Below are 22,206 nucleotides of genomic sequence, written 5' to 3' on the forward strand. Positions count from 1 at the left end.
AGTGGGGGGGGTGTGTGTGTATCTTTCCGAGGGCTTGTCGACTCGGTGTGTAGCAAGTCAGGGTTTGAATCTGCAGTGCACCAGCTTGCCGTGCAGTAACTCACCATGTGGACGCTGCAACAGTGCAGCAAAAGTCCCGGAGTGCAGCTTAGCATGCTGCAGACTGACGCCCTGGCTGGCCGTGCACTGACTCGCCTTATAGACAAGCTCTCACGCACGCTATTCAACTGCTTACAGTACGCTTCTGTGGTGCCTTTTGTCTGAGGACCTCAAAGCACTTTACAGTCGTTAATGAATGAAAGCAGGTCAGTGTTTTCATCCTCATCTTACAGATGGAAACACTGAGGCACAGAGAGGCTGATCACTTTCACACTCAGGCCCCTAACGTTAGATGCTGACATCAACGGCCTGACACTTCTTGTTCTCCGAAGTTTTGACTCTGTTTGGAAATACAATGCTCAGAACCTTTGCCATCATGCCTCTTCGTTAGAGGTATAATTGTAGGCACTTAGGGTTGAAAAAACTTGGCCTCCGTGATTGCCCCAGGACCCAGAGAACTGGTGGCAAAGTCAGGATTAGGACTCTGGAACTCCTGATGAGATGGGCAGAGGTATTAAAATTCTGGAATGTTTGGTAACCATCATGTGGTCCGTGCGAAGAGTGGCCCATCCAGCTGGGTTTATTAGCAAGTCGGGCAGGGTGAGCTGGCTGGAATACAGTAGCCACCCTCTGAGACCTCACCCCAAACCTGTTTGGGAGGGGATCCCCTGAACTCAGTGGGAGGCGTCGTTTACAAGCGCCGGGTGTTGTAGGGAGACATGTGGCCCCGTTTTAAGTCTCCCCTAACGAGTGCACCTGAATTTGCAGCTGCTTCCCCAAACGAGCCCCTCCTGCCTCATCCGTCCATTGCAATGATCAACCCAGCAGCCCCCGGGGGTCCTGACAATGCTGTCCTTTCAGCCGTCGCGTGTCTATGGCCTCGCTAGCTCTCTGGCCCAGAAAGGGAAGCAGGTTTGTGGTAAAGATACAGCGCCAATTTTGGGCTCCGTAGGGCCTTGCATCCCTTTCTTCCCAAAGGACGGGGGGTGGGTGGGTGAGATGGGGGTGGAGGTGCGTTGGGCTTTAGGCTTTATCTCCAGCAGCTGCACATGCCCCGCGGGGGAGGCGGCAGTCTCTCTGCGGCTGCATTTTGGCATCCACGCTGGGTAATCTTTGACCTTGCTGGGGAGCCTGCTTTGCCTGCGGAGTTCCCATGGAAACCAGAGGGTAGCAGTAATTGGCCTTGGAGAAGCTGGGGAGGAAGAAGGAAGGGCTAACGGTGAGATTCTCTGAGGCAGGAGCGCCAGAGAGGGGATGAGCCTGGGGTTCTGTGAATCGTGCCATCTAGAAACAGAGCTGGGCGCCGTTGTGGCCAAAGGAGATTGTCCCAGCAGAGATCTTGTACAAGAGAAAAGGGGTGGGAGGCGCCTGAGTTCTGAGGAGATGGTGTGGGAGGTGCCTGTGTCTGGGGGTCACATGCTGGGGATGCGTGCTGCCGTCTCCTGGCGATGCATGCTGCATCCCAATGGAGCAGGGCCCCATTCTTGATGGAGAAATCCAGGCCCGTGGCTTCTTCATGGGCGTCCAGTGCATGGCAAGCCCTTTGCCAACGAACTGCTTTGTCAAATCCATGGCAGGCGATAGTGCTGCCCTAGTCTCCGTTCTCGACTGGCGTAGGGCAAAGGCATCGGGCGGTGCAGGTGCGGTCTTAGCAGGTGGCTTGCTGAGCCACTCCCCGCTTACTGGCTCCCTCCCACTAGCATCCTGCAGTGCTGCTCCGTGCCAGCATCTCCTGTTTTCCCTGGTAGTGGTTTGGAGAGGGTTGTGTGCGTGTTTGCATGCCCTCCTGTCTCCTGGGCGGTGACCAGACTGATCCCAGAGCCCTGCTCAATCTCCAGCCCAGACCTTATGTCAGTTGGAATAGAATTCAGTGCAAACACCATCCAGACATGTGCATTTCGGCCTAATCCTCCCTAGTGGCTGGTGAGGCTTGGTTAACCCTTAGTAGCCCTGCAGGATTTTCGCCTTGCTGTTTCCTCTCCTACCAACACCCCTGTTCTGTGTGTGAGTGTGTGTGTATGTGTGTGGTGGTGGGGAACTAAAGGAGAGGCTGTCATTGAGCTTTCTGTGCAGGGTATCTTTTAGGCGTGGGAGAAATTTCTTCTACCTGCAGCCACCCCAGTGCTCTCTTGTGTTGCCTTCCAGATGTGGAATGTTAGAGGCAGTCGCTGCTCGCTTGCTGTCTCTCCCGCTTGATGTTGGTGCTTTATTTTCCTTAATCTGAAATAAAATCATCTACACAACAAATAAATATCTTGTGCTTTACATATGGGGGGAATCACGCCCCCTTACCTGTCATTTCTCCCCGCCGTCACCGTGGCTGGTGGTTCCTTTTTTCCGCAGCGTTGCCAGCTCTCTCGATAGTCTTAAAGATATTTCTTAAAGTTGCAGCTCCTGGTGGGAGAATGGTGTGTGTGTGTGTGGGGGGGGGAGTTGTTGTGTTTTGTTTTAATGAAAGTTGCAAGCCCTCAGCTGCAGAGTAAAGCTGGAACATGTGACCGGAGAGCACCTAAAAGGGTTAGAATCCGGAAAGCTAATAATAATTAATTAATTAATAAAAAGGCCACGACATCTATTCTCTTAACAATCTCATGTTTTGGAGGGGTCGATCATACTACCAGTGTACTAGACCAGGGGTTCTCAACCTTTTTCTTTCTGAGCCCCCCCTCCCCTCCCCCAACATGCTATAAAAACTGCACGGCCCAGCTGTGCCACAACAACTGTTTTTCTGCATATAAAAGCCAGGGCCGGCATTAGGAGGAAGCAAGCAGGGCAATTGCCCGGGGTCCCACGCCATGGGGTGCACCACAAAGCTAAGCTGCTCAAGCTTTGGCTTCAGCGCCAGGTGGCAGGGCTCAGGGCAGCGGTAGGCTTTCTGTCCTGGACCCCAATGAGTCTAATGCCAGCCCTATTCGGCGGACCCACTGAAACCTGCCCTTGGCCCCCGGGGGCCTCTGACCCCTGGTTGAGAACTGCTGTACTAGACAGAGTCACTTCTGCTCCTGGTGTTTTGGCCCCACAAGCCAGGGCTGGGCAGAAGAAGAAGATTGCTAGACAACATCCCCCTGTATGCCCAGCCAGCTCTTCAGAGGGCTGTTCCTATCTCCTGCTGCTTGGCCACAGCAAACCTAGCCCGTGGGTACTGCTCCCGCCAAAGCTTCTCCCCCTCTTTCCACCTGTGTGGACTCTTCCAGCAGGGCCCTGGCTGCAGCTGTTTGATATGCAGCCCTGGTTCTGTGCATTGCAGTCAGAGTGGCGGCGGGATGAGTCTGTCTCTTGTTGAGCATCAGCGTGCAGGGTGGAGCAAATTCTGGAGTGAGCTGAAGGAAGGACAGTACTTGTGGCTAGAGGTGACCTGCAGTTGGGGGGTAGAAGGGGCGGGGGAAATCAGCTTGAGCCCTTTGTGAGGCATAGAGACGCTTGGAACGTGGTTTTACACTAGAAATTCAGCTCTTGTCAAAACCTGAATCTCCAGTAGAGTAGAGAGCTAGGAGTGTTTTGATGTTGGGGATACAAAGAAGCGAAAGCTAACTTACTTAAGAGAGGAAGCAAATTGTACTCAGGTTGTGTAACACTTTGTAGGTGTTTTTCTCCTTTTCTGTCAACCCCTGCTAAACACAAAGGCCTTGCAAAGAGTCAGGAGACAATTCTGCTGGATGTGGGAATCACTGGGGGAGATTAGCTGGTCAGTGTCAGACTAGATCATAAGGGTGCATTCTGGCCTTAAAATCGACAAAGGTGAAAGCTCTCTGAAAAAGATTTGACACCCTAATCCTCCAAAGAAGGGATGAGACCTCCCACTCCCTATTTCTGGGTCATCCAAGGCGACCTTCATTTAAAACCAGGGAGACTTGAGAGTCTTGGTATTTCTAAGTTGGCGGGGGGGGGGGGGGAGGAGAGAGAAGGACTTTTGGGGAAAATACCTTTTAGATGCCACCTTCATACATCAGAGTGAAGCAAACGGATCTTAATGTGTACTGCTCTCTCTCGCATCCCCTTGATCAGTCACCATTAAGGCACTGGGAGTCAGGAGATGTGGATTCTAATCTGCCCCAGTTTGCTACGTCCCCTCTTGGCACTGTCAAGTTTTCCGTGCCTCAGTTTCCCCATCTGAGGATAAGACCCACCTTACAGGGATGTATGTAACTCAGTTTATCAGGTGTCTGCAAAGAGTTTTGAGATCCTCTGCTGGAAGCAACACAAGTTTTTCATGTAATGAAATCCCCACTTCCTGGAGTCTGCTGCTGCCCAGTTGCCAGTCTTCCTCTCTCCTGAGCTGTGCAGAACCATTCCTGTCGGTGCCAGGGGGTGAAGTGGTGAAAAATGCCCCGTTTACAGGAAAATCAAGCTTTGGTCCCTCCCTCCTTATTTGATTTGCAATAGCGAAAAGCCAGCTTCTTGCAGGTGGGAATCCTCCCTTGATGCACCTCGCAGCAAAGGGGATGAAGTTCTACTGCATCTAGGGTGACCAGATAGCAAGTGTAAAAAATCAGGACGGGGGTGGGGGGTAATAGGTGCCTATATAAGAAAAAGCCCCCAAAATTGGGACTGTCCCTATAAAATCTTGACATCTGGTCACCCTAACTGCATCCCCCCAAAACCCAAAGAGAGGAAGAGCATTTTGGTCTCCATGACATCAGGGAAGCTGGAAGTGGGTGATTCTCTGTGGGGTTTGGTCCAAGAGACTCCCGGTTACCTCTGCTAGGCCTAAGCAGGTAGGGGCTCAGTGACTTGACCACGTGCCTCTGGGTTCTCCGCCATTGCCCCCAGGGCCCTGTAGCACAGGAGCTTTGGTGGTCTGGGCTCTGATCGGCCCTCCCGCTGCCTGACTGACTGTAATGTGTCTCTAACCCTTTGTTTCCCCCTACAGCAGCCACTCAGGCAGGCGTTAATTGCAGAAGCTGCCAAGGCAGTAATTAGGGGATAATGAGACGGCTTTTGTGGGAGGCTGGCAACCCGTGCTCCATGTCGACAAACACCCTGCTTTGTTGCTAAACAGCCTGGTTCCTCCCCCTCTCACGCAGAGCCAGCCTCCCAGCTCATTTCCTTCTGAGCTGGCGGTACCCGGGGTGTATCCTGCGCTGGCTTCCTCAGGGCTGCCCCGGCAGGAGGATTCCTTTTGGTGCCAATCCTCCGCCCTCCCTGCCCGACTCCAGGTGCTGCTGCTTTTAAATTGGCAGGTCCCCAGCACTTGGGTTGGCTCCCCTGTGGCTTTCCCCACTTCCCCATGTTTTCAAGGTAGCATGTAAACTTCAAGTGAGGCCGCTCTTCTGGAATAAGGGTTGTTCCTAGTTAGCGTAATCCGTGGACAGGAACAAGGCAGGCCTAGTCCAGAATAGAGCGTCCACCCCGGGGGGATATTCTGGAATAACTCCATGTGTAGACCAGCGCCTTGCCAATGCCCCGGCTGTGAAACTGGGCTAATGCCTCCCTCCCTTGGGAGTGTGAGGGCTCCGATAATACAGTGGGGGAAGCCAAAGAAGGGCCTAGATAGAGACAAGGAAAAGTATGCTCATTCGGGTGGCTCTGTCGGAGCATGATCCAAAGAGGAGGCTGGGTTGGGAGCATCAGTTCTCCGAGTGCTGGGTCGGAGTGGAGCATGGAGCGTTTTCATGGGAGAACCAGGCTGGATGAGCCTCCGCCCCAGTATCATTTCTCTGGGCTGCCCTTCACCTTCCTTGGCTACCCAAACTCAGGCCCCCTCCTCCTTTTTTCTTCTGTGGCTTCCCAGGATGAGCAGGGACAGGCGCTGCTGCCAAATAGCAAGAGGCTCTTGTTCCTCTTGCAGGGTCAGCACTCGCTTCCCCAGGCTAATTATGTAACCCTCGACCGTTCAACAGCCGCAGCGCTGGCGGTGCAGAAAGGGTGCCCGGATCAAAGTCTCCGCCCGAGCCCTGCTCGGAGGGGCTCCCAGCCGTTAGCGCTCAAGGGAAGGGAAGGTCGGCGCCTGGGCAGCCCAGATGAATCGAGGGCAGCGCAGAACTGCTGCCCTCCGTTGCCTCCCCCACGCTTAGGGGCTGATCATGCAGGCTGCTGATACCCTCTGCAAGGTGACTTCACTGGCAGCTGACCGCGCCCCGCAGGCTCAGGCAGTCAGCCTCAGGAACACGCTGGCTCTGGTGGCACACGCTGGTTCTTGCTAGCTGGGCCGGCTGTGAGAGGTGCCGCCTTGGAACTGAGATCGGGATGGACGGTGAAAAGGTTTGAAGTCAGCCGCTGCAGGGAGTGTAGACGGCTAGGGACCCAGCCCGCAGTGTTACCGAGCTCCCTTTGGGAGTGACATCCAAGCATGGAGGAGTTGCAAAGCCAAGACTAGCTTGACAGCATCCATATTCCTGCACTGGGGGGGGGGTGGCGCTGCCAGCCCTGATATACCAGTTCCACTTGCTCTCCCCAGCCGGCAGCGGCTTGCTGCTGATCTTGGGACTGACTCTCTCGTCTGTCGTTCTCAGCGCCAGGCCGCGTGTCCGGAAGAGCATTGTTCTGGCATGCTTTATCTGGGTGCTCGGGGGGGAGGGCCGGCTGTCTGGTACCACGGATGACTTGCTCACAGATATAGTCTGCGGCCCACTCGCCCTCTGCTCGCCCTCCTTTGGAAGGGTAGTAGGGCATGTTGTTCTGGCTGTTTGCAAGAGGACCCTGGTGCAGGGTAGCCTGCTGGTTCCTGGGGCGACCGGTCCTTTGCTAGAGCAGGAAAAAGCAAGAGGGGGCAAGAATGCTGACTGTGAACAGTGAGAGGGGGCAGAAAATCCCAGGCAGCTACAGAAAACGGATAGAAAACCCCACCCAATTTGGAATGTTCTCCATTCCAGATTGTCCTTCAGTCTCTTACTGGTCTGAACAACGCTCCCCCTCCCCCCCGCTGAGCTGCGAAAGGGGACGCAGCATATGAGGAGTCAGTGTGAGAAAATCTTAACCCAGGTGCCTCCTTACGTTGAGAGGGGACAGTGTCTTATATAAGAACAGGCGGGGGCCCACCCCCTCTGGCTATGGAGCTGATGGCTGACAAGCGGCGGTCAGTCCCAGGGGCTGGGTGAGTGCTGGAGCTGGTGAAACCTAATTACAGCACACCACCAGTTTGCCTCCAAGGGCTTTCTCGGCTCTCCCAGTGCAGGTGCTGCTGGGGAGGGGTGGGCGGTGTGGTCTGAGCTCTCATCCTACAGCTCTTCTAAGCCTGTGCAGAAGCCACTGCAGGGCCTGTTGGATTGTGCTTGCGGGAATGTGTCCTTGCACAACCAGATCAGACGCAGAGAGCGCAAGACATGCATGTATCAGGGCTGGTGTTAGTTGGGGAGGGTGGTGGAGGTAGTTGATTTTCCTGGGGTTGCGTGAGGTGGCAGTAGCATTCAGTTGGGATCCCTTGCTCTGTGCCCCCTCGCCATGGGCCGTCGGGTTCTCACTGCTGGGGTTCTGTGCTGTCTGCGCTCTCCGTTACAGGGGCGCTGGAGCACAGGTCGAGGTGAAGGGAAGGGGTGGTACAGGGGGTCTGGAGACTTCTCCCTTCTTCCCCTCTCCCCCCATTGCCCACACTGGGCTTGAGACAGTCTTGCCTCATAGGCTGGGGGGAGATGAGTGATGCTCCTGGGGGTCTGGGAGGTGCCTAGCACGCCTCTCCCAATATCCTGTCAGTCATAGCAAGTGACTGTGGACTGCAGCAGACCAGGTGTCTCTGCACATACAGGGCCTGATCCAGAGTCAATGGGAATCTTTCCATTGACTTCACTTGTCTTTGGATCAGGTCCTGGGGACGGAGCGGTTCGGGGAAAAGGCAGCCCTGCATAATGAAGTGAAAATGTGCATAATCTGCCTGTCCCTAGGGCTTTACTATGCTGTCCCCCAGCTCTGGGTGAAGCCAGGAGAGCTGGACAGAAACCGCTAGCTGGGTTTTCATGGGATGCTTCCTCCCCCCCCCCCCCCGGGCTAATTTAAAAAAAAAAGTTCTTTTATTAATGAATGAGAAATTGTTTTTGTGATTGTTCAGCACCCAGAGCGCTTTGTCTGTCAACGTGCATGATCACTGCAGGGCAAAAACGTCAGGGTTAGAACAGGGTATGGGGAGCCCAGGACTCCTGGGTCCTATTCTCAGCTCTGCCACTGACTCAGTGTCACCTTAGAATCATAGAATATCAGGGTTGGAAGGGACCTCAGGAGGTCATCTAGTCCAACCCCCTGCTCAAAGCAGGACCAATTCCCAACTAAATCATCCCAGCCAGGGCTTTGTCAAGCCGGGCCTTAAAAACCTCCAAGGAAGGAGATTCCACCACCTCCCTAGGTAAAGCATTCCAGTGCTTCACCACCCTCCTAGTGAAATAGTGTTTCCTAATATCCAACCTAGACCTCCCCCACTGCAACTTGAGACCATTGCTCCTTGTTCTGTCATCTGCCACCACTGAGAACAGCCGAGCTCCATCGTCTTTGGAACCCCCCCTCAGGTAGTTGAAAGCAGCTATCAAATCCCCCCTCATTCTTCTCTTCTGGATACTAAACAATCCCAGTTCCCTCAGCCTCTCCTCATAAGTCATGTGCTCCAGACCCCTAATCATTTTTGTTGCCCTCCGCTGGACTCTTTCCAATATTTCCACATCCTTCTTGTAGTGTGTAGTGGGTGAAGCCAGGAGACACAGTACTCCAGATGAGGCCTCACCAATGTTGCATAAAGGGGAACGATCACGTCCCTCGATCTGCTGGCAATGCCCCTACTTATACAGCCCCAAATGCCATTAGCCTTCTTGGCAACAAAAGCACACTGTTGACTCATATCCAGCTTCTTGTCCACTGTGACCCCTAGGTCCTTTTCTGCAGAACTGCTACCTAGCCATTCGGTCCCTAGTCTGTAGCAGTGCATAGGATTCTTCCGTCCTAAGTGCAGGACTCTGCACTTGTCCTTGTTGAACCTCATCAGGTTTCTTTTGGCCCAATTCTCTAATTTGTCTAGGTCCCTCTGTATCTGATCCCTACCCTCCAGCGTATCTACCATGCCTCCCAGTTTAGTGTCATCTGTAAACTTGCTGAGAGTGCAGTCCACACCATCCTCCAGATCATTAATAAAGATATTAAACAAAACCGGCCCCAGGACCAACCCTTGGGGCACTCCGCTTGAAACTGGCTGCCAACTAGACATGGAGCCATTGATCACTACCCGTTGAGCCCGACGATCTAGCCAGCTTTCTATCCACCTTACAGTCCATTCATCCAGCCCATACTTCTTTAACTTGGCGGCAAGAATACTGTGGAAGACCGTATCAAAAGCTTTGCTAAAGTCAAGGAATAACACATCCACTGCTTTCCCGTCATCCACAGAGCCAGTTATCTCCTCATAGAAGGCGATTAGGTTAGTCAGGCACGACTTCCCCTTGGTGAATCCATGCTGACTGTTCCTGATCACTTTCCTCTCCTCTAAGTGTTTCATAATTGATTCCTTGAGGATCTGCTCCATGATTTTTCCAGGGACTGAGGTGAGGCTGACTGGCCTGTAGTTCCCCGGATCCTCCTCCTTCCCTTTTTAAAAGATGGGCACTACATTAGCCTTTTTCCAGTCATCCAGGACCTCCCCCGATCGCCATGAGTTTTCAAAGATGATGGCCAATGGCTCCGCAATCACATCCGCCAACTCCTTTAGCACCCTCGGATGCTAAAGGAGTTGGCGGATGTGATTGCGGAGCAATTGGAGCCATTCATTAAGTCCCTCTCCATGCCTCAATTTCCACTCCTGCAAAAAGAGGCTAATTCACAAGACCATTGGAGGACCTAAGTGATTGCTTGTTGTAAAAGGCTTCGAGGTCCCCAGATGAAGTGCCGTGGTAGTGGTCTCTGTGCATCCCTCAGATTTCCCTTGAGATCCATCTGCGCAGTGGGGACAGGGCTAGGATTTGACGGTGGGGAGCACATTGGAAAATAAATCCGACCTCCACGTAATCCTCGGCTGTGCGTAAGAAAGTGACAGATTAGCTCAATCGGCTTTAACTCGTCTTGACCTGTTCGGAGTCCAAGGCAGGGGCTGTGGGGAAAGGAGCCAGAGCCGTGAATTCCAAAGGAAAAATTTCTAGAGACCAGCGCTCCTATTCCAAGTCTCTGTTCTTTCTGGTTGCCCAGAGCATTTCCTGGGGTGGGGGTTCCTGTTGTCGAAGGAGTTTGGCTTGGGGCCGAGAGGGCTGTGTGGGCACGTCTGACCCTTCTTGCTAGCTATAGCTTTTCTTTTAAAGTGAGCTCTCTGCCTTTCTCCACTCGTTAAGTGCAGAGCCCTCTGGTTGGTCTGTTCTCCATGGAATAACAGCCCCATGCACGAGACAAGCTGTTAATGCTGCCCATCGTTTCGTCCCCTGTTATGTGAAGGGGTAAATAACACTTTCTCCATAACAGTCATGATTTTCTAGATCTCTATCATATCCCCCAGAGTCATCTGTTTTCTAAGATGAACTGTCTATCTCTTTAAACTCTCCTCATATGGAAGCTGTTCCATAGCCCAGTCATTTTTCTTGCCCATCTTTGTACCTTTTCCAATTCTTAGAGACCTTTTTTGAGAAGGGGTGACCAGAACTGTATGCAGAATTCAAGGTGTGGGCATACTATGGATTTATATAGTGTCAATATGATATTTTCTGTTATCTGTCCCTTTCCTAATGGTTCCTAATGTTCTCTTCTTTTTGACTGCTGCTGCACATCGAGCAAATGTGTTCAGACAACTATTCACGATGACTCCAAGATCTTTCTTGAGTAGGAACAGCTAATTTAGAACCCATCATTTTGTATGTATAGTTGGGATTATTTTTTCCAATGTGCATTACTGTGTACTTGTCCGCACTGAATTTCATCTGCCATTTCATTGCCCAGTCACCCACTTTTGTGAGATCCCTTTAACTATTCAGTCAGCTTTGGATTTAACTATCACAAGTAATTTGGTATCATCTGTAAATGTTGCCACCTTATTGTTTACCCCCTTTTCCAGATTATTTATGAATATGTTGAACAACATGGGTCCCCATGCAGATCCTTGGGGCACCACCCTATTTACCTCTTTCCATTCTGAAAACTGACAATTTATTCCTATCAGTTACTCATCTATGACTGCTTCCCTCTTATCCCATGACTGCTTACTCTGGTTAAGAATCTTTGGTGTGGGACCTTGTCAAAGACATTCTGAAAGTTCAACTTCACTGTATCCACTGGATCACCCTTGTCCACGTGTTTGTTGACCCCCTCAAAGAATTCTAATAGATTGGTGAGGCATTATTTTCCTTTACAAACCCTGTGTTGACTCTTCCCTTAAAATTGTGTTAATCTATGTGTCTGAGAATTCTGTTCTTGACTGTAGTTTCAACCACTTTGCCTGGTTCTGAAGTTAGGCTCACTGGCCTGTAATTGCCAGGATCACATCTGGAGCCTTTTTAAAAAATCGACGTTACATGAGCTCTTCTCCAGTCATCTGGTACAGAGGCTGATTTAAGCGACAGGTTACACATCACAGTTAATAGTTCTGCAGTTTCATATCTAAGTTTCTTCTGAAGTCTTGGGCGACTTATTACTGTTTAATTTATAGATTTATCAATTTGTTCCCAAACCACCTCTCTTGGCACCTCAATCAGGGATAGTTCCTCCGATTTGTCATCTAAAAAGAATGGCTTAGGTATGAAAATCTCCCTCTCATTCTCTGCAGTGAAGATCAATGCAAAACGTTCATTTAGCTTCTCCGTAGCGGCCTGGTCTTCCTTGAATGCTCCTTTAGTACCTTCAATATGCAGTGGCCTCAATGATTGTTTGGCAGGCTTCCTGCTTCTGATATTCCCTTGTGTCCTCATTTCAAGCACCTCTCCACCCTGAGACCTGCTCACCCTTGCGTGGTAGCAGCTGTATAAATGTTTCTCAGTGCAACAAAGACAGCTCTGGAGAAGGTCTGTGGGGACCCAAGAAGCTAAGGGGTGTGTGGGGGTCAGAGAGGGAGAGCAAGAGAGTGAATGACCGTGGGTGACCCACAACAGTGAGTGTTTGCCAAAGGTGATGCAAGACTCACAGTGTGTACCTGGGCACGAGTAATGGTAGGAGACAGCTGCATCATGGATGATGATATTCTTGGCTCCGGCTGGCTCACAGAATCTGAAAACTGGCAGGTTCCCCATTTCTGAATCTTCCGGTTACGCCCTGGAAATCTGGGGGCCAGATCGTCTGGCGTGAATTGGCATTGCTCCATTGAAATTGGTGGAGCTCTGATGATTGACACCAGCTGTGGAGCTGGCCCATGGATTGCTGGCTTGCTCATTTCCCAGCTCCCTTTGTGATTCCGTAACAGGGCAAAGGGCCAGTTTCCCTTCTGCAGGCGCAGCTGAGTGCAATTCACATTGCTTTCTGGGGGGTTTATACCTATATTGGGTGGTGCTCAGGGTTTTGCTCTGATATGTGGGTTTGGTGCCTGATTCTCTCCCCCTTTAGCTAGCTTCTACCTCCAATTTCCATGGCTCTGTCTCAGGAAGCCGTGCTTAAGCCTTGTCTGTGCTGGCGATTTGCCCCACTTACTGCCACTGGTGGCCAAACCACCCAAATGTCTAGCGCTGGCAGGGTGAACCGGGGTTTGCAGCTTACGCTGGGTTCGAGCAGAGTGAAGCCCCACTGTTGCAGACTGCCCCGTACAGCAGTTTTGTGAGGCTGCCCCAAAGGTTCTGCAATGGTGTAAGGTGTGAATCGCTGAAATCCTCAGTGAAGGCAATGCCAGCAATACGATGGTGATAGCTTTTCTATCTACATTAGAGCATTCCACTGATGACCATGCTCCTCCCTCAGAGGGAGATAGACTTGGTCCCCACACACAAACTTGTTCTGGTCAGTGTTTCTGAGGCCATTAATTGAAGTAGACAGACAGGAACTTCTCACTGATCAACTCCCCCAAATAGGAGCCCTGTGCTTTGCCACATCATCCTATGGGGCCTCATTGTGCTAGGCTCTGTACGTACTCAGAGTACGAGAGTGTCCCAATCCCAAAGAGCGTACAATCTACATAGACGTGACAAAGGAAGGAATGTTCTCCCTGTTTTAAATGCATTGTTGCCAACTCTCGCAATTGTTGCATGTTTTGCGATATTTGGGGTTTTTCTTCAAGCCCCAGCTCCCGGAGTCAGGTGTTTAGGTGAGAAGCTCAGCTCTCGTTTTATAACAAAGTAAGCGTCTAGCCCTCATGCTAGCGGGAAGAGGATGGTGTGGAGAACAGTTTGGAAACGCAACACAAGTGCACTCAGAAGGCAAATAAAAAGACCCTCCCCCCCCCCAATCTATAATTTAAAATCTCATGAGTTTTAAGCCAATCTCATAATTTTTGAGGCCTGACTGACTTCTGAATGCTTGAGGTTGTCAGTGCTGTAGGTGGAGGACAGGAGTACGGAAGGACTAAGTGATAGATCCAGGGTCACACAGGGAGTCTGCGGCACAGAATGGATTGAACCTAAATCTCCTGACTCCCAGTTGGTATCCAAAGCACAAGGCTGATCTTCCTATCTATAGGTAGGGTGTAGTTTATAACCTGGCTTCCCACTAGCTGTTTTTGTGCAGAGGATACTCTGCACTGGCTATATTAGTGTAAATTAAGATGGTGTGCGGTGGTGGGTTTCCCCCCCTAAATCTGCAGCTGTAGTGACCTTTATCTGGGTCTAATTGGAATTCCAGCTCTGACTGCTGTCTGCTCCCCATCTCGCCAGGGAGATCAGGCTTTCAAGAGCTGTGCGCAGACGCTGGGACCTCTGGGCTCCAGCACTCAGTTGCAATCTGAGTGATGAATTCCTGGAGGGGGCGGAAAGAATTTATTTTGCTGTGGTTTGATGGGGCTGTAACTTTTTTTTTTAATCAGATGTCAGTGCTGGCATTCTTCATCTCACCCTCGTCCTAACGAAGTCCCTTGCTCCCTCGTAGCTGCAATCTATTATCAGCATGACCTTGGCCACGTCCGCTGTAGCATGGGGGCTCGGTTAGGGTGATCAGTCATCTCTGTCCAGAGGCGTGGCGGGGATTCTTGCGCTCCCAGCTGTTCTCCTTTGTGGGCAGTTTTCTGTCTGAGGCTTGTGTCAGGAATGCAGGTAGAGTCTTCTCTTGTTCACTTCCAAGTAGGGTGACCATATTTCCCAAAGGGAAAATGGGACCCTGCGCGGGGCTCGCCCGAGCTCTCTTCCCAACATGGGGGGCAGGCAGGGTTTGGGCCAGCAGCAATGCACATACTACATAGGGTGACCATATTTCCCGAAGATTGGGGCTGGTGTCGCTGCTCGTGCAAGCCCTGCCTCCCCCCTGCCAGAGTCCTGCCTCCCCTCATCCCCCATGTGGGCATCACCGCTCGCACCCCCCGCTACATTCCTCTGCACCCCCATCTCCATGCCAGGCCATGTTGCAAGGAGGGCTGCCTATAAACATCCAAGGGAAAGGGATCCAGAGCCATTGGCAGAGGGGGAAGCAGTATGAATGGGAGTGTTTTTGGCAGCCAGCCCCACACAGTGGCTGTCGGCGCCCCGGTTGCTTTTCCAATTCTGCCTTTAAAAGCAGATCTCTTCTCCCGTTGAGGGGGTGCTGTGTCCAGCAGCCCGTTCACGGCCTCGGAGGGAAGCCACCATGGCGACGTACGGGACACTGGGATGCTGAATTTGGCTGGCTCAGCCTTCTGGAGCTGTCGGTGATGTTCTGCATGAGCCGCTCTTTCCTTTTGGGGTGACTTTGAATTTCACTGGCATAATGATGAATATTTGTTTTCCTGTATCCCTTGGAGACCACAGCTGAGATCAGGGCCTCTTTGCACCAAGCACTGTTGATAGTTCCCGCCCCAACTAGGCATGTTGTCAAAGGGAGTATTATCAGCCCTCTCTCTCAGAGGGGGAACTGAGGCCCAGAGAGATGAAGTGACTGGCCCAAAGTCATGCAGGCACTAAACTCAAATCTCCTGAGTCCCGGCCCAGTGCCTTAACCCCTGGCCCATCTTTCTGCAAACCTGTGATCCTGCAAACCTGTGATCCTGACAGACTCGTGCCATCTGTATTTTATTACTTGGGTTACCCTCTGGGTGGCGCTCTGACGCTGGGAGAGGGGCTCGCTGCACCACAAGCCACGCTTGACAGCGATTGCGCTGGGCAGTCACTCGGAAGGCAGTGCTCCCCCCCCCCATCCCGGGTGGCAGGCTGGCATGGTGGGAGGGGAAGGGGGAAGGTGTGCGGTGCCCTGACCCGCTCGTTAGCCGGAACAGGCTGTAAGCATCAGTGGCATTGAGGTGGGGCTGTCCAGGCTTATTCCTCCTGACAGCCCATCCTGTTTGATTAATCAGCAGCTGGCTCTCCGGCTGCAAGAAATCTCTAGCTTCCTCACCAGGGTGAGCTACCTCTGTTCAGCACCGGCTCACGAGGGGACACCAGCCTGGGCTTTGGGTGGGCAGCCTGGCATTCATTCCTTCCCTTCTCCTCCGTCCCAGAAGGACATTGTGCACTGGGCCTGGGGGACTCCCTGCTGTGCTGCTGATAAGGCTGACTTAGCCAAACAGCCTGGCATGTAAAATGTTCTCTGCCCCCCCGCCCCCAACCGGATGGCACAACCCATGTGTTGTCTGTTAATGGCTCGCTGGGAATTGGTCACTGGAGGAGGGAGGTGATCGGGTTGCCCAGCTGCTTGGTGAGTAATGTGGTCCAATGGTTGGAACGGGGGACTGGGAGGCAGGACTCCTGGGTTCTGTTCCTGCCACGTGGCCCTGAGAAAAGCTTGCCATCTTCGTTCCTCTGTGAAATGGGGAAAAGGAGAATAAGATGAACCGATTGTGCAGGGATGTGGGCATGACGAGGCTTACTCTGTGTTGTTAATGGCTTGCTCCTCCAATGGCAGGTGCGAAGTGCCAGGGCTGTTCTCCAGTGTCTGGCGGAGTTGAAGTGAGATGTGGAATTAGCTTTTGCTGCAACTCATTTTTGGCTCTCTTACGCCCACGATCTTGTTGTTGTGAGTGTGCCCCCCCCTCCCCGCCCACGCTCACCATTTTGCGTGTTTGGTTTGGTTTTAATTTGGCTTTGGAAGAGGAATAAAAAACAAAACCTACGTAACTGGTGAAACTATTCCTGAGCAGATTCAGCCCTCCTCTTGGCTGACACAATGTGATGTACTATCTAAAGGCTTGTCTACCCACACACGTTGTAATGGTATAATTAAAGCGGTACAATTCCCCCCCCCCACCGCACCCCCCAGGTGGACACAATTACAGCTGTATAAAAGTGCTTATTTCAGGATAGTTTGTCCCTCCTCCAATATGGGAATAAACTATCCTGGTTTAAGGGACCTTTCTGCTACATCAGTTCTCGGAGGTTATACGGCTACAATCCTATCAGTAAAAAAATCATACCCCTAACCAAAATAACTCTCCTGCTAAAACATCTCTGTTTAGATCAGGCCTTTGTGTGTGTGTGTGTGTGTGTGTGTGTGTGTGTACACAGCTGTCTCTGTGCCTTGCTCCAGCAAACACAACAGCCTGCTAGCAAACATACCCCTTTAGCTCCATGTGTGAAGCCCTGTTGGGGCACTGAAATTGCAAACATACCCCTTTAGCTCCCTGCATGTATTTAGCCATGGTAAATTACAGTGGCATAGAGAACAGGAGTACTTGTGGCACCTTAGGGTATGTCTACACTACGAGGGTAATTCGATTTTACTTAAATCGAATATGTGGAATCGATATTGCAAAGTCGAACGTGTGTGTCCACACTAAGGACACACTAAGGACAGTAATTCGACTTTGTGAGTCCACACTAACGGGGCGAGCGTCGATATTGGAAGCGGTGCACTGTGGGCAGCTATCCCACAGTTCCCGCAGTCCCCGCTGCCCATCGGAATTCTGGGTCGAGCCGCCAATGCCTTCTGGGTAAAAAAAATTTGTCGTCATCCGTCCGTCACTAACGCCCTCCCTCCCTCCATGAAAGCGCCGGCGGGAAATCAGTTCGCGCACTTTTCTGGTCAGTGACAGCGCGGACGCCACAGCACTGCGATCATGGATCACGCTGCGACCATCGCTGCACTTGTGGCCGTTCTCAACACCTCGCAGCTTATCATACACCTTTCCCTGAGGCAGATGCAGAGAAATCGGGCGAGGAGGCTACGGCACCGCCGTGAGAGCCTGAAGTCGGAGAGTGGCACAGAGCTGTCAGAAACCACGAGCCCCAGCGCCCAGGACATCACGGTGGCAATGGGGCATGTGGATTTTGTTGAACGGCGATTCTGGGCCCGGGAAACAAGCACGGACTGGTGGGACCGTATAGTGCTTCAGGTCTGGGATGAATCCCAGTGGCTGCGAAACTTTCGCATGCGGAAGGGGACTTTCCTCGAACTTTGTGAGTTGCTGTCCCCTGCCCTGAAGCGCAAGGACACCCGCATGCGAGCAGCCCTCACTGTCCAGAAGCGAGTGGCCATAGCCCTCTGGAAGCTTGCAACGCCGGACAGCTACCGGTCAGTCGCGAACCACTTTGGTGTGGGCAAATCTACCGTGGGGGTTGTTGTCATGCAAGTAGCCAAGGCAATCGTCAAGGTACTGCTCCCAAAGGTAGTGACCCTGGGAAACGCGCAGGTCATCATAGATGGCTTTGCCGCGATGGGATTCCCAAACTGCGGTGGGGCTATCGATGGGACTCACATCCCTATCCTGGGACCGGACCACCAGGCCAGCCAGTACATCAATAGAAAGGGCTACTTTTCAATGGTGCTGCAAGCACTGGTGGACCATCGGGGACGGTTTACAAACATCTACGTCGGATGGCCGGGCAAGGTTCATGACGCTCGCGTGTTCAGGAACTCTGGTCTGTTTAGACGGCTGCAGGAAGGTATTTACTTCCCAGACCACAAAATAACTCTTGGGGATGTGGAGATGCCTACAGTCATCCTCGGGGACCCAGCCTACCCGCTAATGCCCTGGCTCATGAAGCCCTATACTGGCGCCCTGGACACAGAAAAAGAACTGTTCAACTACCGTCTCAGCAAGTGCAGAATGGTGGTGGAGTGTGCTTTTGGCCGTCTCAAAGGGAGATGGAGAAGCTTACTCACTCGCTGTGATCTCAGTGAAACCAATATCCCCATCGTTATTGCAGCTTGCTGTGTGCTCCACAATCTATGTGAGAGCAAGGGGGAGACCTTTATGGCGGGGTGGGAGCTAGAGGCAAATAGCCTGGCTGCTGATTACGTCCAGCCAGACAGCCGGGCCATTAGAAGATCCCAGCGGGACGCCCTGTGCATCCGGGAGGCTTTGAAAGCTAGGTTCCTGAGTGAGCAGGGCAACCAGTGACTTTTCAGTTTGTGGACAGAGAAGCTGAACCTGCCCCCGTTTCTTTACCCAGTTCATTTTGACTATCCTCTCCAGTTACATACCCCCTTCACCCCCTTCCCCTTCCCAAAAAATAAAATCATTTCGATTTTGTTAATGAACAGCGTTGTCTGTATTGCTGTTTTCGCGGGAATATTTTAAACCGGGGACGCAGACTGTGGCGGGGGGCGGGTTCAGTGTTCTGATGCAAATGATGCTTCTAAACTCCCGGAATGACAGGCTCCGCACTGGTGGACTGGTTATTTCAATGGAGAACATGAAAAACACCTCCCAGACTGACCAGGGTAACCAGTGACTGCACTGTGTATGTGTCCTGATGCTGGACCTGACACCGCCTCTGTACCCTGCTAAAGGTCACTGTCCTGCCCAATTACCAAGCCCCTTCCCCCCCTCCAGACAGACTCTCCCTCAAAAGAACCTGACTGAAACAGTAATGGACAGAAACAAACATTTTATTGCGAACCAGACATGAAACGTGGGGTGTGAAACTTGGACGGGGGCTTCTGTGAGGTGGGTGGGAAAGGACTTATGAAATTTTGGGGAATGTCAGCCTTCTAGTGCTAGAGCAGTCTGCAGGGGTTGACTGAAAGTTTTAACGGCCCTTGCCGCCCCTCCTTCTTTGGAGTTTGGGTGAGGGTGGTGTGGGACTTGGTGGCGGGTGAGGGCGGTTACAGATAGACTGCAGCGGGGCTCTGTCCTCCTGCCTCCGGTCTTGCAGAACATCCACAAGGCGCCGGAGCGTGTCCGTTTGCTCCCTCATTAGTCCAAGCAGCTTTTCAGTAGCCTGTTGGTCCTCCTGACGCCACCTCTCCTCCCGTTCCATGACTGCTCGGTGCATTTGTGACAAGTTCTCCCTCCACTGTGTCTGCTGGGCTGCCTGGGCTCGGGAGCAGCCCATTAGTTCTGTGAACATGTCTTCACGCGTCTTCTTCTTCCTCCGCCTAATCTGCGCTAGCCTCTGGGAGTGTGCTGACAGGCTGGGTTGGGAGACAGTCGCAGATGTGTCTGTGTGAATTTTAAAAAGGGAGTGAATTCCTGAGACAGATAAATGAAATTGTATACAAAGAACCTAGTCTTTCTCTGTGAACAAGACCATGCACTGAACCTCTCACATGCGCACTCAGGACAAGGTCGAATTTTCGGCCGTCGCCTTCAGTGCCTGTGGACTTGCGGAGGTCTTGGACTGTTCAGAGAACTGTGGCTGGAGACCTGAACTTCTGGAGCGGGCAATAATGGTAAGCCGCAGACTTGTGGCTGCTTAAAACTCCAGCAGTAGCACTGGCCTCCTTTCACATTGAAAGCAATGCCAGTCTCTGCTGCCAGCAATCAGGACAGCATCAACTCTGCCCCTGTCCCACCCCCTCGCGGCTGTCCCAGGGAAAGATCCCTGTATGCTGCCCCTCTCCCTCCACCGCGTGGCTGTAAAGCAGTCCCAATACTAACATTCCCCTCCCTAATTCAAAGCAGGGCGTCATGAGCGACATCACCCTCCTGAGGATCCCGGACACCCAGAGAGAACGCATGCTGCGGGAAAGCATGCAGAAACCGGGGCCGTATGCCGCCATGCTATGTCGGGCCATGATCCCCGAGTACCTGATTGTGGCATGGAGGGGACATGTCTGCTACCACGGAGGGCCCACTAAGATCGCCCTACCCCGGAACCTGATCAACAGGCTTGAGCTCTACCTCCACGAGACCTACGAGGAGTTCTCCTACGAGGATTTCTCGTCGATCCCCGGCCACATTGACCGGATTTTCGCGTAGGTGCACTGGGACTATGGAGTGGAGCGTCTTGGGCCTGGGAATCATGGAGTAACGGACATTGTGAAAATTTTTTAAAACACTTGGGACTAAATTGAGAAGAGCCCAAGACAGAGAAATCATGAAAACCCATTTGTTACCTTTGTAAATATTCCTGTTTTGTACCTGATTATTTTTTTACTAGTTTACAGAACTTTTATAAATGTACATTGTTAATAGTATAAATATTACCGTTCTGTTTTAAATAAATGTTTACATGTTTACAGCACTTACTGCTTGATCCTTCCCCTGATTCTGTGTCCGGGGTAAGGGATGGGGACGGTTGGTACGGGATCTCGGTAAGGGTGATGAAGAGCTCCTGGCTGTCGGGGAAATCAGCGGTGCCAGCGCTGTCGACTGCCTCGTCCTCCTCATCTCCTTCTTCATCTTCCCCGTCCGCTGTCATGTCCGACGAGGAACCGGCCGCGGACATGATCCCATCCTCGGAGTCCACGGTCAGGGGTGGGGTAGTGGTGGCGGCCGCTCCCAGGATGGAATGCAGTGCCTCGTAGAAACGGGATGTGTGGGGCTGGGATCCGGAGCGTCCGTTAGCCTCTTTGGTTTTTTGGTAGCCTTGTCTCAGCTCCTTGATTTTCACGCGGCACTGCGTTGCATCCCGGCTGTAGCCTCTCTCTGCCATGGCTTTGGAGATCTTCTCGTAGATCTTAGCATTCCTTCTTTTGGAGCGCAGCTCTGAAAGCACGGACTCATCGCCCCACACTGCGATGAGATCCAAGACTTCCCGATCAGTCCATGCTGGGGCCCTCTTTCTATTAGATTGCACGGCCATCTCTGCTGGAGAGCTCTGCATAGTTGCCACTGCTGCTGAGCTCCCCTCGATGTCCAAAGAGGAACTGAGATTCAAACTGCCCAGACAGGAAAATGAAAATGAATTCAAATTTTCCCGGGGGTGTGGCTGGTCAGAGCATCCGAGCTCGGACTGCTGTCCAGAGCGTCAACAGAGTGGTGCACTGTGGGATAGCTCCCGGAGCTATTACCGTCGATTTCCATCCACACCTAGCCTAATTCGATATGGCCATGTCGAATTTAGCGCTACTCCTCTCGTTGGGGAGGATTACAGAAATCGATTTAAAGAGAGCTTTATGTCGAACTAAATGGCTTCCTGGTGTGGACGGGTGCAGGGTTAATTCGATATAACGGCGCTAAAGTCGACATAAAAGCCTAGTGTAGACCAGGCCTTAGAGACTAACACATTTATTAGAGCATAAGCTTTCGTGGGCTACAACCCACTTGCATATAGCATCCGAAGAAGTGGGTTGTAGCCCACAAAAGCTTATGCTCTAATAAATGTGTTAGTCTCTAAGGTGCCACAAGTACTCCTGTTCTTTTTGCGGATACAGACTAACACGGCTGCTACTCTGAAAAGTGGCATAGAGCAGAGCATTTACCCATAGCCAGGTCAGTGGGCAGGCATTAACATTTTCCTTTTCAAATGACCCCTGCTGGATGAAATCCCAAATCCAGGATCCGGATGGGACTTGCATTTAACATTGACACTTTTTTTTTTGTTTTTTTACGGGTGCTATCCAAGCCCCTACAGTGCCCGGACTTGGGGTGTTAATAGAAATGTATCGTATTGAATTTCTCAGCCTTCCTAGTTTCATTCCATCGCTTGTGTTTGTAGGCTTGTTTGTTTCAATCACGTGTGTCACAACCCAATAGCAGGGGTCATGTTTGGAGATACTATAATATTTTTTTAAGCCCCTGAATGAAATTTGCTGGCGGTGTCTGACCGTGAATTAGGCAGCTATGGTCACATGATTGCAGTACCTACCCACCCCCCACCCCACCGAACTGGATTTACCTATATCTCCAGTGTGGGTCAGGAAGGGGGGTGGGAGCTAGACGGTCACATGCTCCTTTTATCCCAAAGTACTCTGTAAACTACATCTGTGCAGCACTGTTCAAATGCAGCCACTTCTGGAGTGGAGGGCAGCAGCCAGAGGACAGGACAGAATAAGAGAGCAAAGGTGGAAGAAATA

Source organism: Terrapene carolina, unplaced genomic scaffold (assembly GCF_002925995.2).
Source record: "Terrapene carolina triunguis isolate 2854851 unplaced genomic scaffold, T_m_triunguis-2.0 Scaffold198, whole genome shotgun sequence".
In the NCBI taxonomy this organism is placed as follows: domain Eukaryota; kingdom Metazoa; phylum Chordata; order Testudines; family Emydidae; genus Terrapene; species Terrapene triunguis.